Genomic DNA, 24,659 nt, shown 5'->3' with positions numbered 1-24,659 from the left:
CCCCTTTTATTCATTATTCATATATTAACGATTTTATAGATCTTGTGATACACTCTCTTTCATCATAATTATTTGCCAATGACTCTTATCTGTTTTATTCTCATAGAGCTACTGAAATTCTTTTACAATTGATCAATGAAGAGATTAAATATGTTACCCAATGAATAAGAACATGAACAAATTCTCCCTTAATCTGCCAATCTTACGCCCTTTAACAGCAATTCACTTGAAACGCTGCTAGGCAGTATTGTGCCTGATAACACTCTGTTTAAAATGGTCTCATAGACAGTAAAATGTCATGGATATTTCACGTGGTATATATTATCGATAAATTCCAATATTTCCCCCATTCATACTTTACTTTTACTTTATATTACAGTCTTATGTTTCCATATCTGAACTAGATATAGGGCCCAGTCGCTTGGGGAAATAACCTTTAATATTCGATTGACAAATTGTCTTTACTAAAAAAAAAAAATAAATAAAAAAAGGCTTTGAAAATCAGATATATCAGTTATGTAGTCACGCTGATGAATAATTTTTGAATAGCAATTTCTTATGGTCAAAGACATATATTTTCAGTTAGTTGAAAATGAGTTAAAATGAGTTAGAACGAGTTGCCCGAATTATCTAATGATGTTTTCTCAATAAGAAGTGTAAACAATAATGGAATGCCTTATACATACCTAAGGACTTATCAATGCTACCACCATAAACCAATTCAAGTCTTCCCGGTCCCTGCCTAGAAATTATTGTAAATCTCGAAAATCGCATCAGCGGGAAATACGCTGCCGGGAAAAATACTTGAACAATAATGTTACCTACCGATGGTATAGACGAACTCAATGTCTATCAAAAATGCATGCGCGTGAACCTTTTTTCGTTTTCTTTGTCTTGTAAACCCCACAATTCGGAATTTCACCAAACTTGGCAGATTTATAATTTATATTGGTGTTATGATCTTAATTTGTTGAATGACCCCCCCCCCCCCATGCAGAATTTTTTACATTTTCAGCATCTTCTCAAAAATATAAAAATCTAGGAGAGTACACTTATTTTACCAACGTGTATGTGTGTGTGTGTGTGGGGGGGGGGGGGGGGGGGGAGGTGGTCCATAGCAGGTAGGCCTACGTACAGTAGAAGCGCGCAGGTTCACCTCCCTGATGAAACACAAACGATCAATAGTCGACCGTGTCTTTCTTCGCCAATCCTTTCTTCTTTTAAGTTTTGTGTTGCTGTTGGTGCCAAATTTGAACTTACCGAGACAGCTGATACATCGTCGGCAAGTATCGAAAGTAAGATCTGTTTTATTGTATCGTTTGGTAAGCTCTGATTTATGGTACTTTGTCGCAATACTGAAGTAAAGTACGTATGATTTCATGCCAGCCACTGAAAAAATCAGTAAATTATCTTCTCAACGCTAACGGAAGCCAGTTGTTGCAGAATCCTAGTCCCATGCGTTTTTATTTGTGTCTGGTATTGTTTAATTATCCTAGCCCAAATGAATGCGTGCATGACGTCTAAATTAAATTATAAACAATTGAACATTCATTCTGACTTGGCAATCTGCTCTGATGACGAACGTCTGGAATAGACTCTGGGATGGATCTGGAATTGTGCATAACGTAGATCAAAGAACTTAAGTTCCTTGACAGAAAAATCGGTTTGTATTTTTTATCTCACACGATCTCACTTTAATACTACAACTAGTTTCTAGTCTAGTCTAGTTAGTGGTAGAGTAGATAGTGAGTTGCCGTCGCATTGGGGAGATGTTCCGCGGAGAGCCGGAGACTATGTTTGGCTTCACGGAATCCCCTCTTGTTTCTATATCAGTCCGGGAAACCCGCTCATGAGGACCGCTCCCGCGTACGAGGACTGCCCCGCCTCATGAGGACCGCCCCCACGCCTCATGAGGCCCGGGGGGGGGGGGGGGGGGGGGGGGGGGGGAACGTCTCATGAGGCCCCCTATTCACTTCTATTCATCTCACATCTGATGTATAAATTGTTGCAACTTTGCACGGTGATTTTTTGTTACACACACATGTCCACTATCCATGATGAAAAGAAGAAAAAATTCTATCTGTTTTTTTTTTTCAAAAATCTAGTTTTAATCAACCGATGCAGAGCGCCCATCAAAACACGTGTGTTTAATCTGTCCTGTCTGGTTGGCCCCTACTAAGGGGTGTTGGACAGTAAACTAGAAGAAAAAGAAGAACTGTTTGATAGTGGAAGAATTAGATAATGTGCAGTTTGTTCTCACTTTTGTATAGCATTAGACAATCATGAGAGAATTGCAATGTCACTTTTTTGATGCCAGATATTTTCTCTATTTTCTAATAGCAGACAGCAGAAAGGCGAAAGGCAGTATGAATGCCAAGTACTACACAAAGTTCTGCCTGCGAGGAAGTGTGCTGTGCTTGATTGTGTGGTTGGCAGGAGGCAGTGGACATGAGGCAAATGAAGAGGACCCTACCCCAGGAGAAAGGACAGAAACTCGCCTTCATCTGAAGGAGGGTGCCCCCATGGGTGATTACGAGTCGGGCCAGAAGCACGTGATGGCCATTGAGAGGGACAGCCAACACCCCCGCTATGGCACCTGCTGGACCAGTGCTCTACAAGTAGTCGCTACAGGTAGCTCAAAACTTGCTCTGTACACTTAAGGTCTATATCCACTTAGCTTGAACTTGCCAACCCAATTCACGGAGCACAGCTTGGTGAGAGTAGGCACTTGAATAGACCCTATACTTTAAATCCATTTCTTTCTTCTTCTTCTTCTTCTTCTTCTTCTTCTTCTTCTTCTTCTTCTTCTTCTTCTTCTTCTTTTTTAGGAAGCACTTTTTCCAGAGTGCGTCCTTTCTGTTCATTATTTACATAGGTTTGGAATGTCAATTTGTATCAAGTTAGATGTCATTTTAAAGCTTAGATTCTGCTCTTTGAGAATCTGCCCAGAACTAAAAAATCATGTCCGGCAGCTTTTTTGGTGGTTTTGTGATGCAGGGTCACATGTAATACACATTCATGCCACATTCTATAATGTGGAGACAAGTGCATAACCCATGCTCTTGTCACATTGGTTACTATACATGCAATCCACACACTTCATTGTCATAAGAAAAGCCAGAACAGAGCTCTCAGAAGGGCTCAAAATTCATCTTCCACCATTTGGAAAGCATATACTACGTGCATCTAAAGGGTCTATCAAGAATCTTACATGGTTGACACTATTTGCCAAGATGATTGAGTTGATTTAGAATCCACCAGCGTCCCATCTTAACTTGTTGTACCCCTGTACATTTTTGGAAGTGTTTTGCTAGAGTCAAAGACTGTTGTTCACGATCATCACAGGACTTGAAATGAAATTGGAGCTTGATGATCAATACCTTGACACTGACTAAGATCTTGTCAGGCATGGAATAAATTGAAATTTTTGCAAAGATTCTGGTTATTTCTGCCAGGCATCCTGGAGGGCAGGTCCTCTTTTTGAGAGAAGACGGGTATGAAGAGATCATATTCTAGGCAGAGCATTGGAAGAACCTCGGATATTACCTACTTTGTAGCGCTATTTGAATCTTATTCTGTTCCACACTGCACATGGAACTGTGCAACCAACAGGATGCAGGCGTCTGACTGACGATGAGCAGAGCCGCATGGCACTGACGCTGGCAAACTGCCACCTTGCCAAGGCAGGAATTGATCCTTACCCCTGTGAAGCATCAATGAGCACCACGGAATGCCTGCTGCCGTGGAAGGAAAGCACGATTGCCTTCAATGCGTACACGGAATTCTTCACCCACACTCAGGATATCTGCTTCTTTCTGCAGAGTCAAGTAGGTCACATCTCACTTCACTCTCGTGATTACAGGCTTTTTCAAGTTTTCTGGTCAGCATAATGCATTTCAATCCATGGAAAAAAAGAAATGATGCCATAAAAACCCAGTCGAGAGGATTAGATCTTTGTCGCCTACACATGCATTCATAACAATTTATTTCAAATACGTTCAATCAATATCATATTGTAAGCTGTATTAATACTTGTTTTTCTCTGTTCTTTTTTCAGCAAATACTCACCCACATTGTAATTCATGAATAAACCTTCAAATTACTTTATTTTGATCTAAGTTGAAATATTTTGTAGCTTTTCAATAGAAGATTAGAAAATGCTCCAAACGTCAGAGAGCCTCCAAACATTGAATAACACTCCCTGTCAGTGTCAATGCAAGAGTATTGTTGATGATTTTTACTTAAATTCATACTATGACAATCAATCTGAGACTTACGTGTCAGGATCTTAATGCAGTTGTGGTCATCCATCGAGGAGGTCTTCTGGGTTTCTTTGTCCTGCTCTTGTCGTAATTATGTGTTCTTCTTTCCGTGACTGTTTTTGGCACCATCATGTCTATCTGGGAGAATAGGTGTGGCACCAGCACACGGAGGAGACGGTAGAGAAGCTGGCTCAGAGCTCGGAGGACGTGGCAGAGCGGCTGGAAGAGACTGGGCGTCTCCAAGCCTCCATGATGCAGCAGCAGAACGAGAGCCTCCGCAATCAGAAGGAGATCCTGGCCCAGGAGGCCCAACTCAAGCATGCCCTCCAGGCTTCCTCCAGCAGCATCAAAGAGGTACAAAGATTATCTTTGTGAGCATCTTTCTGAAAACCCCAATTATTGAAGCTCTTTGTCCTATTTTTCTTGTCAGTTTTTGAAAGATTTAAGTTGAACCACTGAAAAACGGATAGAGTTTTGGGGGTTTCTTTAAAAAAAAAAAAGATGAGCTATTATTCTGTCTGCTTACTTTCATGCTATGCTTCTTGGAAGGGTGCAAATGGCATTTTTTTTTTTTTTTTTTTGCATTTGATTAATATTGTGAAGACTGACCTGTCATATATAAATAATATAAATGATAAAAAAAAAAATAAATGAGAATATTTTATGAAGTAAGGAAGTGTCTCTGAAGTGTTTTTGGCTGCTGTTTCAAGGCTTTACTGATTCCTGCTGCAACTACCAGCACTGTTATTGATAGATGATGAAAATCTACTTGAAAAAAGCAACATGTCTTATACAATGATCTGTTGGTTGCAATATTTTGAAATCTATTTCACATATCCCTTCTCATACTGCTGTACATTTTTTTTTTTTTTTGCCATGGATAGATACCTGCAACTGATTCTTGTGAATAAATCTTCCAGATAAATCGAATGCATGTGCTATTTGCAGCATATAATAAGACAGAACCTTTTTAGTATACTTCTAATGTGGATACAGAACATTTTCCCCTAAAATATTTGTGTGTCTGCCTCTCTTGTGTAGGTATTTGAGGAGATGAAGAACAGCACACTGGAGCAGAAGGCCCTGTTTGCTGAGACATTCGAGCGCCTGGCCCAGGTCCAGAAACTGATGCTGGGGGAGTTCACCTGGTTCAACTCGGCCATCTACTACATCCTGGTCCTGGTCCTGGCCTATGTGCTAACGTCGACTCCCCGCACGGCTGGGGCACGGTTTGGTCTCTACCTCCTTCTCATCCTCAACTGGGTGACAGAGTGGCTTCTTTCACATCTACTGCCCAGTGATGACCAGGTACATTGCACTCTTAATTTGTTCTACACATCATCTTCCAGTAAAACCCCACTGGTTTACAATATAGTTTGGGGTCATGGAATCCATTAAGATGTTACCCCAGAGATATGTTAAACCCTCATGATAGGGTTGATACATAGTATGTCAGGTTCCTCCATAAAACGGATTGACCAACCTCTATTAGTCCTGTCAAACTTCTTTACTCTTTTGAAATAATATTAAAACAGGACTTTGAGACTGTGACAAGCAAACTACTTACAAAATATCTGAGATTCACTGAATTCACAACTTCTTCATACCATTGTATGAGATTGTATGAGATATAGCACTATCATTGCTGAAGTGATTCTTCTTGAAAGTCCCATTCTGATTAGATGCGTTGTTCTTTAGATGTGATGAAATGCAATAGTGCAGGCTAAAGATACATTCTTGCTTTGTTGTCAAACCATGTACAAAGGAATGTTTAATTGCATACTAAGTGGAATTATTTTACAGAAAGACAGTAATAGTCCTACCTGTGCACCTTTGCATGTACATTCCAATTTTAGTTCATACAAAAGGAGCAGTAGTGGAGAGTGTTGTAGTAAATCAGCTGTCAGTCATAGATGTTATTTGTACACAGTGTTCTTCAAAGATATTTCAAACCTGTGATGTACCAAGTACTGAAAATAATGATACAGAAAACAAAAATGGCTAGATTTTTGTCAGTGCCTGTGAATACTTGTTATCCTGACTATTCAGACTGTGATACACGCAAGGACGTGGCTGTGTCGAAAGGTCTTTTGCGGGGTCAGCACCTTCTACTGGCTGTACTGTGCTTCCCGTTACCGTGACTACAATGAGATCAATCATCGCCTTCTGCTAGACATCCAGGAGCATGTCCATCGGGGAGCAATCCAAGCAGCGGCTCGTCCCCTGCCTTCCCTGCAAAATGCACTCAAGGAGCAGCTGACGGGAAACGGTGGTTTTCTCCCTTCCTTGACCTCCAGCAGCTCTATGAAGGCTATACAGCACAGGGAAGGTTGGTATTCATGTGCATGCTTATTGTGTTCAAATACATTCTATTTATGTTTTCTTTTCTTTCCTTTTTTTCTGCATCAATTTTAGTTCACTGTAAAGGTCTTATACAGCGTGTCCCAGAAAAAACAAAACCAGGTTTCCATGCAACTTTTTACTATCGAAATCATACATTTTCTTTACGAGCTATACATCAATGGAAAGATAATCTTTTTGTCCCCGCCGAACGAGTTCGAGCAGGGGACTATGAAACGGGCTCCGTAGGTGTGTGTGTCCGTGTGTCCGTCCGTCCGTCCGTCCGTCCGTCCGTGCGTCCGTGTGTGCGTCCGTGTGTGATCAAAATCTTCAATTTGCTACTTCTCTGTCATTTATGAGCCAATTTTGATTCTGTTTGCTTTATATGATAGCACTACATGGGAGCTTTGAAACTTCTTCACAGAATTTCAGTTGTGACCTTTGACCTTGACCTTTGACCTATATTTTACATTTTGCTACAAAATGCTACTCCTTCGCCATTTCTAACCCGATTTCGATTCTGTTTGTTTTATGTGATGGCACTAGGTGAGGGCTTCAAAACTTCTACACAGAATTTTGACCTTTGACTTCTTTGACCTTTGACCTTGATTTTTTACCTATATTGTACATTTTGCTACAAAATGCTACTCCTTCGCCATTTCTAACCCGATTTCGATTCCGTTTGCTTTATGTGATGGCACTAGGTGAGGGCTTCAAAACTTCTACACAGAATTTTGACCTTTGACTTCTTTGACCTTTGACCTTGATTTTTTACCTATATTGTACATTGGCTACAATATGCTACTCCTTTGCCATTTCTAACCCGATTTCGATTCCGTTTGCTTTATGTGATGGCACTAGGTGAGGGCTTCAAAACTTCTACACAGAATTTTGACCTTTGACTTCTTTGACCTTTGACCTTGATTTTTACCTATATTGTACATTGGCTACAAAATCCTACTCCTTTGCCATTTCTAACCCGATTTTGATTCTCTTTGCTTTATGTGATGGCACTAGGTGAGGGCTTCAAAACTTCTTCACAGAATTTTGACCTTTGACCTTGATTGTTGACCTGTATTGTACATTTTGCTACAAAATGCTACTTCCGGCGGGGACATATATTACGCACCGCGTAATTTCTACTTTTCCTTGTCTTCTTTCATTTGATGTACAACTTAAAGGGATGGTACAGTATTGGTGGAGATGAGAATTGGGCTTTTAACTTTTTGTGAGATACCTAGAAAACACTTATGATATAGTACAGAGCATACCATTTTAAAAGGAATTCAAAGTTTATTTGATGAAAATCGGGTTTGGAGTGACTGAAACATCCAAAAACAAAGTAAAACAAAGTGATCGTAATAAAGTGTGGGTCCCACACTTTATCAGAATCACTCTTTTTTGGATATCTCAGCCATTTCAAAGCCAATTTTCATCAAATAAATGTTGAATTCCTCATAGAATTGCATGCTCTTTCATATTTCATAAGAGGTTTCTCATTATCTCACCAAAAAATGTGAGAAACCTGAAATTAGGTCTCAACCAAAACTGTACGATCCCTTTAATGTTCATCGTTCATGCATGACTGAGTTAGAACAATGAAAAGTGGTGCTACCAAATTTTCATTTGCACGCGCAAATGGTGACATTAAGTGAATTTTTCAGACTTTTAACGTTATGTTTTCGAAAAATAAAGTTCTTAACCCAAATATTTATATTTTCTTCTTTCATATGAAACCTTACGCGTCAAATATGAATAACGCATGCTTGAGAAAAATCTGTATGAAAGCATGCTTCATTTCTGCCAATTCTACGGATAGTCGAAGAAAATGAGCATTCAGCTCTCCCGACATAGCATTAGACAATGGGGCTCATCTGCATCATTGAATTCACACAAAACAACCGCAGTGCTACAGTGAATGTTGTTGGGGGAGGGGGTATTTACAGAGGATGCTGTATGAGACGGACAGCCCTTTGTTGTCATTTATTTAGAATAAGCTATGAGACATAACCAATAATTGAAGACTAATATCGTGAGTATTCTCATGTTGCACGCAGTCCAGTGGCTACAGGAAATCGAACAACAATGATACACATTTTGATGACTTTATACCTTAAACTTATTTCACTGTTTTCATTCCTCTCTACATTTCCCTCATGCGTGCTTAGTCCTTCATCACTGACAGGGTTTTTAAGTTTTTGAAGGGGGAGGGGAAGAAGAAAGAGAGTGTTCTTCGCTTTATTTATCACTGAACTTGCGCTTCTAACATTTCAAAGATACAAGCGCAGGGCAAAAAGTCGTCTTCTGTTTTGTTCTGTTTTGTGTGTGTGTGTGGGGGGGGGGGGGGGGGGGGGGGGAGGGCTCAGAAGGCTTTTTCAGTTACTTACATCCCCCTTCACATTCCGCTGATGAACACCCTTGCTCTGTGGTTGGATCATGTGCTAATTTATGACCCTATTCAGAACCGTCTGTAACATTCCCTTTTAACCCCTCCCTTCATGTTTGTGTAAATTCATTGAAGCATGAAGGCCATTGTTATCTGCCAAGTCGGGCAGGCGTCGGGAAAGCTAACTGACTCCTTGATTACTATCCATCTTTCTGAGTAAAAATGGACACATATTTTCAAATCAAGTTTTCTCGAGTAGGCGTAGATCATTTTTTACGCATGACATATCTTTTGAAAGAAAAAAGAATGGATATTAAGGCCATGATTTCATTTTTTACAAAGGATTGCCGAAAAAGGCTTAAAAAAAAAAAAGGCTTAAAAAAGTCGCCATTTGCTCGTGCAAATGAAAATTTAGTAGCATTACTTTCTATTGTTCTAACTCAGCCATGCATGAATTATGAACAGTGAGTTGTGCATCAAATGAAAGAAGAGAAGTAAATATTTCCATTCATGCATATCTGATAAAACAAATATATGATTATGATCGCAAAAAATTGCAATGAAACTCGGTTTCGTTTTTTCTGGGACACGCTGTATACCATCGATGCAAGCCTGAAATAAGTTTTGCTCATCTGTGTATGTGTCTTTATCTTTTGTACTTGTCCCTTTTTATTTAGGGAGGGATTTCAAAGGTAAAAGTGGATAGATATTTAATGTTGTGAATTAACCGTGTGGACTTTCATATATTCTGTGCATGCTACAGGTCATTGAAAGTTGTTGTTCTGGAAAAAGTTATTGTGACCCAGATGTCACACACTTGTGACAGAAACATCAAAATAGGAGATGCAGTGAAAGAAACATCAAAGTGCGGAGATGCAGCAATTCTTGAAACTGCCCCTCTTCCTTCTGAGATAGGAAAACAAAACAATAAAGTGCTTTTTTTTTTTCTTTATGTACTTTGCAGCCACCTTGTCACGAACAGAAATCCAGGTTACAGACTTGAGCAGCGACAGCAGTGACGTCGAGGTGACCTATAACCCAGTGAATGTAGCATCTCCATCAGTGAATGACTCAACCACTTCCAGGTCCCACTATCAGATGTCTGAGCCAGCAAACAGGAATGCTAGTATATCAAATGAAACAGCCACACCCATTAGAGGTGAGTGACACCACCACACGAATACCAGTTTTGACTTTTCTTCAGCCCTCTGTGTGCAGAGTACAGCCGCATTTGCAATAAAAAGTTTCATTTTTCACTCCAAGTGGCGCATCAGTGTTGGATCATTGCATATAAATGTGAGGTGCCCCATGCGTTATTGAAGGATTCATGCAATCTGGAAGTATTCACACATTTTGCACCATGTGATACCAAGATGAAGTTGGAAGATGTGCAAACATTTTTACTGCATTTTGTTCCTGTATGTGATGGAACTTGGCAAAAACCAACAGGAATGCAACTTTCCTCACTTTGACCAAGTGACAAAACCAAACTATGCACAAATTGCCACTTTTACCATAATCGTTTGTTTAATTGAATTTTGAGTAACAAGGTACTCTATACAATGTATGTTTTCGATACTGGTATATTGTTGTCCAAAATTACATCATTAACTGCAGTATTCTTCTTATCCCGCAATGACGGCACAGAAACCTTTAAAAATTTGTAACTTTTGAATCGATTGTCCTTTTTTCCTCAAACTTTGCTGATGTATTCTACTAATATTGCTCCTTTCACTCAAATCCATATTTATATCTGGGTTTGGATTTCCTTTTGAAACAAACTAACAAGATTTTTTTGTGCAGCCATTCAATATGTAATGTATACATACTCTTCATTATGCAGTCTGTTATTGTATCAATGACACTTCCACAATCTGGCTGCTTATAAGATTGATCTCATTGAAGAATACCAACTCAAATGTTATTATAAGGGATTAGACTGATATTCTTGAGATGGTTATGGAAATTACACTTTGAGGGGGGGGGGGGATTGATTGTCAAATGTTTGTCACGATGCAATATTGTTTTGAAAACCTTTCTTGCATGTATGCAGTTGTTTTATTCTTATCTTGTCCTTTATGTGTGGAAGAAGAGCAAGCTTCTTTGGTTCTGGCACTCTTGATTTCTTGTCTAGTAATTATCACATTATCCTCAGACTTCAAGGCCTTCAAAATGTAATGGATCAAAGCCATCGACAATTCATACATAGCAGTGATGCGTTTGTTGAGGTTATGACCATTTTTGCCTCCCTCAGATACTTTTATAATGTGTTCATCAAAGATGCTCCCACATCTTGACTTCACACTATTTCTGTCACATAACACTATCTTCTGATCAAATTTTTCATGTGATCCAGGTCCATCAGAATCAAATCCAGATGCAACGACGTCTTCTAAACGGAAGCGAGGAAGACCCAAGGGGAGCAAGAATAGAACCTCTCGAGAAGGGACACCTGTTAATGTGAGTTTTTCATCCCCTTGGAATTAACCCTGCTGACAATCGATCAGTTATACGTAAAATGCGAAATGCATTCGTACTTCTGTCCAACATTTCAACGACAAATTCCTTGCAATGCTGTTCAGGATGAGGTTTTTACTGTTTTTCCTTTGCTAATCTATTTTGAAAGGTTCATATATTTACTAGAATGCTTCTCCTTTACACTTGCACTCCATCAGAAATATTGAGAAACTCAACATGTGTGCCATATTGTAACATGTAGATTAAACCGCCTTCAAAACTTGTTACTTCCTTTGCGCTGCAGATCAGTGTTGCTTAAAGGACAAGTTCACCTTCATAGACATGTGGGTTGAGTGAATGCAGCAATATTAGTAGAACACATCAGTGAGAGTTTGAGCAAAATCGGACAATCCGTTAAAATGTTATGAATTTTTGAAGTTTCTACTCAGTCACGGCTGGATGAAAAGACTACTACAGCTTGTGATGTCACATGAGTACAACGATATAAAGAAAGAATAAAGAAAATTCAAGATATTTCCATTTTTCTGGCACAACAAAAGAACACTTGACTTCTCTCTTTCAGAAGGCAGGGGGAATGATATTACCCTTAACATTCGTCTGTAGCAAGTCGAAGAAATGTGCACTTTATTCAAAAAGTAAAGTTTTGTGAAATTCTCTTTTTATTTTCCTTATATAGTTGTACGCATGTGACATCATACACTTTAGTAGTCTTCTCTTCCAGCAGTGACTGCGCAGATACTTAAAATATTCGTAACTTTTGAACGGATTGTTCAATTTTCCTCAAACTTTCACTGATGTGTTCTACTAATATTGCTGCATTCTCTCAATCCTTATGTATATGAAGGTGGACTTGTCCTTTAATTATTTTGTGTTAAATTGTGTGTAGAGCATTTATAATCTTGAGTGACCTAAGAAGTTTCATTACCCGATGATGAGTAGGAATTATGATATCTTTAATTTTCAAAGCGCTTTTTCTCCAGTAATTGCTTTCTTCCTGTGCTCTATCGTCAGAAGATGTGTGAATGTTTTTTATCATTTTCATTTATCGTGGCAGAGCCCTGGCTTCAAATCTCCATACAACCTCCGCACTCGCCGGGCCCACCAGAGCCCTAACCCCATCCTTGATCTGGAGACCACCCTGATGTTTGCCCAGCAGGTGGAGAGCATGGTGTCCCGCCACTATGTCATAGAGAGGGCGCAGCCGTCTCCCGCCTCGTCATCCCGTGAGAGGAGGTCGGGCAGTGGTGTTGGGAGATCTAGAGGCCCTGGTGACATCGGTGGCAGTCCGTCCTTCTTTTCTTCTGACGACGAACCGTGAGAGACCACAGTTGAGAAATTTGGTCCTCAACAGATTCTTCACATATTCAAATCAATTTTTAAAAATCTTGTCAATGACATAAGAAATAGTAATTATGATTAGCGTTGTAGAAATTTTTTCATTAGCAGAGACATTTATTCTTCACCTTGGACCTTAATATTCTGTGATGCAACATTCTGTTTTCATAAAGCAATAAGTACCCCCATTATGAGCATCATATATTATGTGTGTGTGTGTGTGTGTGTGTGTGTGTGCATGTGCATGTGTGTTGAAGAATAGTTAATAAGCCCTTATTTACACACCCTCTCCACATATGTGTGTGAAGTTCTCCTCTGTATGATATTTGACAGAAGCATAGCTCTTGCTCAGTCTAAACAACTGCCTTTTGTTTTTGTTGTAACTGAAGATACCCTCTTGTACTTTGTTTGTTTGTTTTTCAATATTTTCATTAAGGTCATTAAGGTAGTGACCTGTATATGTGCCATGTCTTCCTGATGTCTGCCAGATTCCAAGATTTCATCGGAAGACGACGTTTCACGTCAAAATTAGCATTTGTCATATAGCTCAAACAAATGAATCATGAAAGCCTCCTGGTATTCCTTTCAGTTCCTTTGAAGGCTAAAGATGTCTTTCTTGTGATGAAAGTCTCTTCATAATCACCTCCGCCAAGGGAGGAGGTTGTGTTTTCATTGATGTTGGTTTGTCTGTGTACAAAATAACTCAAAAAGATGTGAATGGATTTGGATAAAGTATACAGGAAAGGTTGAGAATGACAAAAGTCACAGATGATCAAATTTTGGAGTGATCCCGGAATTTCTGTGGATTTTATGAAGGATTTTTGATATTTTGGCAGGTAGGGTCAATGAACCTGGGTATTCACGCTGCACCTTTGTGAGGTTTTCATGGTCTAGTTTCTGGTGGGGCAAATTGTGCCACACAGCTGGAAGTTGATGACATAAGAAAAGGCTTCTATATTTGGGAATCGGGGGACTTTCAGCATGCACACTTGTGGGTTGAAATCATTGACCTCTATGAAAGAACAAGATCATTGGTGGAAATTAACTGCTTGGCGGGGGTCTGCGCTCTCAGAGTGCTTCTATAGTTGTGAAGCGAATGTGAGTTTTATGATGTGCCTGCTCCATGAGCTGTTGTGTTTTGACGCAATGATCCTCTATCTATTGGAGCAATGTTGGCACATGACACTTTTGGCCATGAAAGAAGAATGCATAGTTTTGCATGTAAATGCCACATGCCAAACAGAAGCGAACTTATGTCTGGGCGGCTTTGTGCCCATTTCAGCAAAAGAATAGTTTTCAACGGGTTAACAGACTTCATTATATTTAGTGAGCTTAAATTTTTTGAATGAAGACTTCCCGACGATTTCGCGAGTGGTTAAATTCACGATCGTGGAATCCTGTACTGAACTGAGAAATGTACACGCGTACTCACATTCACATCTGGATCAGAGTTGATATTTTTGCAAGTTTTTTAATTTTGCGACTGGCAGCTGACTTGAGAAATTCGCGAAAATAAAAGCCTCACGAAATATTGGGCGTATACAGTAGATAGATAGATTAATGTCTGAATGAAGTAATTGATAAATTAAGCTGAAATGTTAGCTTTGCTCATTTGTAGTAACATGTCATTGCTGGCAAGGAGGTGATAAAATTGAGCGCATCAATATAAAAGTGAATTTAGAACTGACAGTATGTATATAGGTAAAATCACAAGAATTTGTAATGCCATCTTGGTTTTGGTTGGTACTGGGTGATTTCAAGTTCGGTGCTAGTGCTAGTGCTATCTCAGCACTAGCACCGGCGATAAAACCGAACTTGAAATCACGTCAGTGTTGGGAGTTGACCTAAAAAATCATGACGTATTTCCGGTTGCTGGTGCTGGGCTGGGTGTTGAATGTTGTCTGCTTAACCGAGCTCCGCCGTCTGTGTTAATAGCGATTTACGTGCTTTTTCCTTATTGACTAACACTAGCCCCTAGGGATTATCATTTTCTTCATTTCAAGTTCGGTCCTGGTGTTAGCGTTGCCGTGCGAGACCCGTATTCACTTCCATAAGAGATGCACGTTTTACTTGCAAAGTCTATGCTAATGCAATGGTCACCCACGTAAAGAACACGAATACTACAGACATGGCCATAGAAATCTTAGCCTGGGAGCAAAATAAAGATAATTGTGTTTTAAAGAAGGGATGAAATTTGTGGCATTTTAATCAGTATTCCTCGTTACTTGTCTAAAACTATGCAGTTTTGGCTACATCTTTTTATATTTGACTTCAACTATCGGCCATCACTTTTTTCGTTGCGCAATTCCCGCGGAGCTCGCGGTGCTGTGATTCCAACACCTAGTGCTGGTGATCGATAATTTTGATCGGTATCGCCTCGTTAATCTGACCATTGGTGTTGGAGGTCGATTTAAGGCTGTTATTTGGCTGCTAGCACTAGCACTAGCACTAGCACCGAACTTGAAATCACCCACTGTTGAGCAAAGCGTATTTCTGAGAATGTACAACATGGTAGTGTTTGGAACATGTATTAAAAAAAATATAGCATATTTTTGAAATTTTCTTTGCAATTCATTACCCAATTTTTTGGAGGTGATATGCTCAGAGAAAGATGAAGACAATGATTAGATGAGAGTGAATGCTGAAGATTGCAATACAAACTTTCGGCTTTATTGATAATCATATCAGGGCTGCTCGTCAGCCGTTTGAACGCCATGTAAACCAAACTCTGTATACTGTCACTGCACTAACGCAGCAAGACACACTAACACAGCATGGCAATGCTGTCTATGCACATCTATAAGAATGTGTGTACATTCGCAATGAATACCACGACAAACCTCACCCTGCAAAAGTACATACATGTACACAATGTACCATCATCTTGGATTAGTTGTGGCTTCACTTGATTTAATAGCAGGGACACATCATTTTATGCTTCATACTGTTGTGCATGAAGACTTTGATTAGATGGTTGAAAACGTTGAAAACTTCACTAAAGGGATGCTTTGCATTTTATTTGATAGACAAAAAGTGTATTACTATGTAAATGTTTGCATTCTATGTGTGCAGTACTGCTTGCTATTGCAACGTGATTTTCAAATTTCCAGTACATTATGTATTATGTAAAGTATTAAAGAAACTGAAATACAAGGGAAACCCTGTTGTGACAAGGTTGCTGGGACATCCCATTTACACCCCATTAAAATCGATACCTCACTGTAAACGTACTAAAACTGAGACCAGCCAAATACAGTAATGGAAAATTGGGACCGCCAAATTCACCTTGATAAAAGTGGCACCTCGTAAGCAAATCTGTTACAACAGGATTTTTGTCCTTATCCGTTCCTATCATAAAGACTATTGATTCACATATGTACCTACCTACCATGTATTTCTGAATTCCGGAGTATGATCATTAATTGATAGTGACTCATCAGTGAAACATACCCCAGTAGAATATTGAAATACAATGTAATTTGGGTATTTTTTCCCTTTCATATTGTATTGAATTAAGATTGTGAGAGACAGAGTTCTAAGTCAATCAATGAATGGGATTATAAATGTTTTCAATTCTGTGTGTGTGTGTTTGTGTCCAAATGAAGCACTTTAACATGAAACCAAGGTCTGTGACCAACTCATATATGAATGCTGTTTTTACGAATTTGTCATGTCAAATTCAATTACATCAATGAGAGTACTATTGTGATTATAAAAGTTTAAATGAAATAGATTTTTAACTTCCTCATATTTCCGAGCATACAATGTAATCCCTGTTGTGATAGCTTTGGTTATTTGTCTTTAGTAGACCCAGAGTTCTTGCAATGGGGGGGAAATGTATGTACCGTATGTCAAAAAAAAAAAATTTACAATGGGACCCTCCACAATGATATCTTTAAAAATAGTGAATCAATCTAAATACAAATTCAGGGTATGAAACTATAACTCATTGCCCACATCTCACAGAAAACCCCGTTCAATTTGCTTCAGTGGTCAAAGAGAAATGAGAAATTTTGTAGAGGATGTCGGAAATCTCTTCCCTCCAAGTTTTGTCTATTGTATTCACACACAAGAGCATCAAAGTGCTAAACTTGGAAGAATCAGACTCATGACATGCTTTACAACAATCCACATTTCTCTATGACCGCTTACCCAAACTGGATGGGGTTTTCTGCAAAATAGAGCTAAGATGTTATATTTTAAGACCTTGAAGTACCATTTACATTGTAGACAGTTTAATCATATTGGGTGTTGTCAATGCAAAAATCTGATTGTAATTTTTTTTGGGGGGAACATACTGTACATGTACATTCATACATAAGTATGACCTGTGTTATCGTGAATTTTGATTGTAATTGACAAAGCTTTTAGATCTGTGGCTTCTGCTTGGGTGTGGGTGAAGGAGTAGTACACCATGAAAGATTTCTTATCCTGGAGATAAAATTTCTGAAGTGTTATTTGTACATATAAATATGGGCAAATGTGCCGTGAAATAAATACAAATGTACATTACTGCTGAATAGCATTTTATCTGTCATGAACTTTTGTGTGATTCTATTTTCCTTTTCTCCCCTGTTCTCTAATTATTAAGACATGGTCTATAATTATATGTTTTCATTTAAAATGGTGGGGGCAGAAAGGCAAAGCCACAATAAATGCTAAAATGATTACACAAAATATTAGTTTGACAAGTCACAGCGGCATTTGCATTTTGTAAGCCATTGTGGGAAGGGAACTGGGTTCCTTGTTCTTCAGTCTGACCACAAAATCTCTATGGATTAAACCGGAGAGCAATAACTGACAAGCTGTTGATCAGGCCAAAGATGCTCCAACCAAAACACATGGGAATGCAAAATATTTCATATTTACAGTATGACAACAAATTATCTACATTGTATTTCTTTACATGAAAACAAACCAACACACACACACACACACACACACAACATATGATAGATATGATAGAAAAATATGAATTGCAACATCACAATAGAGTACAAGAAAAACATACTTTATTTCATACTTTCTAGCTTTATAATACAATTGCAAATGAAAGTTCTTTATAACAAGATACAAACACATGATTGACAAGAAATGATGCAACAGATCATGGCATTTTAAAGCAAAGTTTTCAGAGGCAGTTCATAACTGGTAACTTGCTGTAGAGACAGACTGATACCTCATGATACAGTGTGGCAGATATTTAAAGGACAAGTTCACCTTTATAAACATAAGGATTGAGAGAATGTAGCAATATTAGTAGAACACATCATTGAAAGTTTGAGGAAAATCAGACAATCCGTTCAAAAGTTATGAATTTTTAAAATTTTTGTGCAGCAACCGCTGGATGAGAAGACTACTGCAGTGTATGAATAACTTGCGTACAACAATATAAGGAAAATATAAAGAGAATTTCACAAAATTCCATCTTTTGAAAAAAGTACACATTCCCCTGACTCGTTACCGACAAATGTTATGGGCAATATCATTCCCCCTGCCTTTAGAAAGAGGCAAGTCAAGAGCTCTTTTATTGTGCGAAAAAAGTGAAAATATGTTGAATTTTCTTTTACATTTTCTTTATACTGTTGTACGCATATGACTCACAAGCTGTAGTAGTCTCCTCATCCAGCGGTTCCAACACAAAAATTTTAAAAATTCATAACTTTTGCATCGATTGTCCAATTTTCCTCAAACTTTCACTGATGTGTTCTACTAATATTGTTGCATTCTCTCAATCCTTATGTTTATGAAGGTGAACTTGTCCTTTAAGGGCACACATTTTGCTCAGGAATGTGAAGTAGTGTGTCACTCAAAGCTTACAGCGGAAGTCCACCTTGAAATATATTTTGTGTGAATAGAAGCAGAGAAATCAGAGGAATAGGACAGCAAAAGTTTGAGCAAATTCTGAAAGAAACCATTTAAGAAGAAAGTTTATTTGTTTTGCGATTGTGATCAATCAAACACAGATGGGCAATTCAATGATGTCACATGTGAGCTCAACCCAACTTGCTCTGGACATGTGACTCCCATTATAACAAAGTTCTCGGGACCGGCAGTTTTCTCTCATTGTCATAACAAAACAGTGAAGTATATAAAGATATGTAGATGATAATTTTATGACCTGAATTTTTACTTCATTGTGACAAGGTCTTTGTTACATCTGTGTTTGTTATAACAGGAGTGCACTTTATGGTACAATAAAAAATTTACATTTTCCCATCTACTATTAAAAATAAAAATTCATAACTGGGTAATTCCTTGAAGTTGGGGCAGTGTCCATGTAGCATCGTGATATTTGAAAAATACATTTCAGCATAACTCAATATTAATTATGCTATACATTTATTGTTTGTAGGATTTACATTTGCATTGAGGCCACACATTTTCCTGGAAATTTTGTGCCATTCAGACTCAATTTTGATGAAGTTATTAAACAATATGTAACAGTGTCCTGTAGCATCGTGACGAGTCCATATAGCATCATGAAATTTTAACATTTGGTCCTAAGAGACAAATTATGGCAATAAGCTTGACCAAAATTTGATGCAATATGCATATTTACTAGATTAGTCAGATAGCTAAATATCTCAAATTTCCTGTACACAGTTTTAATTTTAAAAAGAAAATTACAAAATGTATCGCGATGCTACGCGGTGTCCTTTTTTGTTACATTTGGTGGACACTGTGTAGCATAGTGACACATTGTGTAATTTTCTTGTAAAAGTAAAACTGTGGAAAATAGAGTTAAGATATTTAGCTATCTGACTAATTTAGTAATTATGCATATTATATCAAATTTTGGTCAAGCTAATTGCATTAATTTGTCTTTTAGGACCAGATTTTAACTATCACGATGCTACATGGACACGTCACGATGCTACAGGACACCGTTACATTTTTTTAAAATAACTTCATCAAAATTGAGTCTGAATGGCACAAAATTTCCAGGAAAATGTATGGTCTCAATACAAATGTAAAGCCTATAAAGAATATATGTATAGCATAATTAGTATTGAATTATGCTTAAATGTAACACTTTGTGCCCCAACTTCACGGAATTACCCAACTGTAAATACACTCTTACTACAATCATTGTAAATCTTTTTTTTCTGTAGTACCACTGCATGCAGGAAATAATATTCTGTTACCAGTAATAACTAGAAATGTCGCTACAGCGACTGGTTATACCCCCGCCAAACAACATTTCATAAGCTTTGGTCAAAACAACATTTCATAAGCTTTGGTCAAAAAACTGAGGAAGTAGTTAAATCCGCAAGATCTTTCCTTGATCTTCTGCCATTAATATGCCGTTACCATGGCAACGTACTTTCGGGTACTGTCGAAAAATGCGTCTTGCACATCTACAACCAAAGGCACACATCTGTACCAAGTTTCATGGAAATTGGGCAAAAACTGAGGAAGTAGTTTGCAACACAAAATTTTCCATCATTTTGGCTCATAATATGTGAGCTGTTACCATGGCAACATACTTTTTGTCACTGTCAAGAAATGTGTCATGCTGACCTATATCCTAAGACAAACATTCAATATGAATTCCATGAGAATTGGAAGAACACTGATGAAGCAGTTTTGCCATGAAGCATTTTGCCCTATATTTTACCAATAACATGCCATTACCATGGCAACGCACTTTTTGCCACTGCGGAAATATGTGTCTTGCACATTAAAGGACAAGTTCACCTTCATAAACATAAGGATTGAGAAAATGCAACAATATTAGTAGAACACATCAGTGAAAGTTTGAGGAAAATTGGACAATCGATGCAAAAGTTATGAATTTTTAAAATTTTTGTGTTGGAACCGCTGGATGAGGAGACTACTACAGCTTGTGTGTCATATGCGTACAACAGTATAAAGAAAATGTAAAAGAAAATTCAACATATTTTCACTTTTTTCGCATAATAAAAGAGCACTTGACTTGCCTCTTTCTAAAGGCAGGGGGAATAATATTACCCATAACACTTGTCGGTAACGAGTCAGGGGAATGTGTACTTTTTTCAAAAGATGGAATTTTGTGAAATTCTCTTTATATTTTCCTTATATTGTTGTACGCATGTGACATCTAAGTTATTCATACACTGCAGTAGTCTTCTCATCCAGCGGGTACTGCACAAAAACTTCAAAAATTCATAACTTTTGAACGGATTGTCTGATTTTCCTCAAACTTTCGATGATGTGTTCTACCAATATTGCTACATTCTCTCAATCCTTATGTATATGAAGGTGAACTTGTCCTTTAACATATTCAGATGAACATCTGTACCTAATTTCATAAAAATTGATCAAAAACTGTGGGAGGAGTTCGCGACGCAAGATTTGTACCCATTTTTGCCCATAATATGCCGTTACCACGGCAACGTACTTTTGGGTACTGTCAAAAAATACGTCTTGCACATCTACAACCCAAGGCACACATCTGTGCCAAGTTTTATGGGAATCGGTTGAAAACTGAGGAAGTAGTTCGCGACGCAAGATTTGCAACGGACCGACCGCCCGACCGACCGACCGACCGTCCGCTGATTCATATATACCCCCTTCAAACTTCGTTTGGCGGGGGTATAAAAAAAGATATTTTATGAAATTTTATGCACTTGGCAAATGGAAGGTGAGCTCACATGCGACATTGTCAACTTCTTTGACTGATCACACCATCTAAATGTCATTACTTTCATCAATACCGATACTAATTGGAATTTGGTCAAACTTTCACAATCTTGTACCAATAAGTTTTGTAGTTCTATTCAACAACCTTATGTGGAGTAGATGTCCCCTTTCATACCAATTCTCTATACTGCATAATTAAATTGCACTATATGTGCAATTATAAATGACTAGTACATAACATGAAAAAAACAGAGACAAACAGCACATACTCCTAGAGCTTCCTGTCACCAGCATATTAGTACATAGGTCTCATCCAGTGTAACCTGTCGTTACTGATACATAGATAAAACATACTTTCAAATACTTTTTTTTTTTAAATTATAGAGAGGGGGGAAATGTCCACTGAAATGTCGGGTACCAGGCACCTAATATATTGCTGCAATGCATTTCACCACCACCACTACCTGCCTTGCTTCCAATGCTTACTTCATCCTTCTTTCATGTTTAGGCCCAAAAGTAAAATATATCATTAAAGGTCCCACGATTCACAAACTTTGGCTTAAATCATATGTTTTTATGGATTATCTAATGCCGATTACCATGATATGAGCCATGAAAGTGACCTTGATAGCTGAGGAATGCTGCAACTATCAGCTCCAATTTATTCCCTTGACACCACTGTCGCCCCGCCCCCTGAAAACAGCGAAAGTTTTGGGAGTGCGATAATCCGAAGTCACGTGACCACGTGACATCGGCAAAGGAAGGCTGCGCTGCGATTGCTTGCTCCTCCGAGCTCGCTCTCCCGCATCACCGCATATTGTTCTACACACTCGACTCGTACTCGGCTGTCTATTGTCGCAGAAAAGTTTCGTAAGTTCGAAGTTTTCTTTTCTGTCAATTAAAATGCCTACTCGCTGTATTGTTGCTGGGTGCAGCAACACCTCAAAAGATGGAGTAAGCCTTCCCTTTTTCCCCCGGGATCCCAAATTGCGCAAAATTTGGACTCAACGGGTACGAATCACTCGAGGAAATTGGAATGGGCCTTCGGAATCAAGTGCCGTGTGTGGGGCACATTTCACTGAAGACGACTACGAGGACACAGGACTATATTTGCAGTTCAACATCAAGAAAACCAGATGGTGAAGGCGAATGCTGTCCCAACAATTAAAAGTCATCCGTCAGCCTCTTCCACAAAGTCAAAGAGAACAAGCACTGCCACCAGATCCGTTTTGGAGAAAAAGAGAGAGATGGAAGTAAGTACAACATACATAGTCTACGGTAGTCTCATAAACTTTCTGAGCACGCACCAGCGATTTATTACTGTCTGCACCCAGGCCCAGGGCCAGGGAGGAGGTGACTTCCCTGCTGCGACGGTGTTGTGACGCTGTCGGAGTGATGTGTGCGAAACCGATTACTAACAGGCCCCATTTTGTCAAAAGATAAAATCAATTATGAATTTCTGTAATACAGGCTGCCATAGACTTATGATAGAAATCAACTATATAATCAATTACAACTCTCCATAAAATAGGGCTCTAGATTGTAGATTCCTGACTAAAGTACATAGTATTTTGTAGTGATTGTGTAGTATAACTAGAAGATTCCTACCTAGGTAGGTCGTAGGGAGCTAGTAATGAACTCTAACAGAATCTTTGGTAGGACACTATGACTTGTATGATGATCGAGAGCCCAGTGTTATGTTACTGAAACCAAGAAAAACATTTCACTTCCTGTGTACATTCATTTTGCTCTGTACACAATGACTTGTCATAAACAAGCCATTGAACTTGAACAGTCACAAAGCTCTTTTCTATTCCTGGGATGCTGGTAGTAAGACACAGCTCTTGAATAATCACTCATGTTCTAGACGATAGTCATACAATTCACACCTGGTCTGCCCTCTGCACTAGTCCTTATACACCTTATCCCCCTCACAACACACAAGCAACAAAAGCCAATAACTTAAAAAAAAAGAGAGAAAAAGTCAAGGGCTACCAAAGAAAGTTGCAGAATGCACAATCTGCAGTACAGCAAATATTCATTGAGTGGACTCCCACCTCCATTCCAAACACCATAATGAAACGGGAGCAACCCATGAGGAAGATGACAAAAGTGATAAGAGCAAAGAATGGAGGAACTCAAATTAAAAAAAGAAGAGAACCTCTTTGGACGTTTCAAAGAGCACCTACGATGCTTTGGGAGATAAACAGCAGTTGTGTCAGAATGTAGTCAACAACTGAAGAAGATAGGGTCAGATACCTGGGGACTGGCATCCCTTCTCAAATGCGAAAGAATAGTCTTGCCTAAAGACAGCCCAAAGACAGCCCATAAAGACATCCACTGCCGACAGAAGTTTTGCTATTGGGCGCAGTTGGACGATACCATCAGCACAAAACTTGGTAAATGACGAAAGAATATCAGGAGAGTCCCGATGCTTGCCAAAATGTATGGAAATGGCTTGCAAACAGCAATCGTGGATCAGGACGCCAAAATGTGAAAGCCATTGGTACTAAGGTGCTGACAGTGGACGAAGTCAAGCACATAGATTCTGCCTTAAGGAACCCGGCGTTATGCATTTGAAGTGAACTGCACGAAGGTCACATTGTGACAACCAAAGATGTCATGCTCTTTTTGGGACTTCTTGATCCTGACAAATTTCTTTGTCAATGCTTAGAGGAGTGGGGTCATCTCTAACACTACAAATGGGAACAGCAATGATGCCAGATCAGAGGTTGTGGAGACGAAACATGCACTGAAGGTAGGGGAGCACAAAATGTGACCACGCTGTTTCTGAATGCTAAAAAAAAAAAATTGAAGGTACAATCAGCAAAAAACTTGGCGTCATGCGAAAAAGTATACATTCGTAAGACTTTCGTTACACTGGTGAACAAGGGCCTCTCTCTGAGAGGACCTTGAGAAATATGAGAGAGATATAAACAAAAACTGATAAGACCAAAGAATGTAGTACCCCTGATCAGAGCAGATGAGGACCTCTTTGGATGTTTTCAAAAGTACCTGCGATGCTTTGGAAGAAAAACAGCAACTGCATCAGAATACAGTCAACAACTGAAGAAGATAGGCAGTGTGACAATCAAAGATGTCATGTTATTTCGGGACTTCCTGATCCTCAGGATTCTCTCTCTGCCAATGCCCACAGGAGTAGGGTTATCTCCAACATCACAATCGGGCATTACAATGATGCCAGATCAGAGGTTGTGGAAGGGAAGCATGCA

General features: G+C 38.8%; 1 pseudogene; it reads left to right on the top strand.

The window, feature by feature from the left end:
- Positions 1 to 1,276: 1,276 nt before the first annotated feature.
- LOC139729158 (uncharacterized) lies at positions 1,277 to 12,990 on the top strand (annotated as a pseudogene).
- Positions 12,991 to 24,659: the final 11,669 nt, after the last annotated feature.

Source organism: Diadema antillarum, unplaced genomic scaffold (genome assembly GCF_040938485.1).
Source record: "Diadema antillarum isolate AM-2024a unplaced genomic scaffold, OU_Dant_1.0 seq00000221_RagTag, whole genome shotgun sequence".
Lineage (NCBI taxonomy): Eukaryota > Metazoa > Echinodermata > Echinoidea > Diadematoida > Diadematidae > Diadema > Diadema antillarum.
The sequence above is the reverse complement of the archived record's forward strand: the minus strand, read 5'-3'. Positions and strand labels throughout refer to the sequence as shown.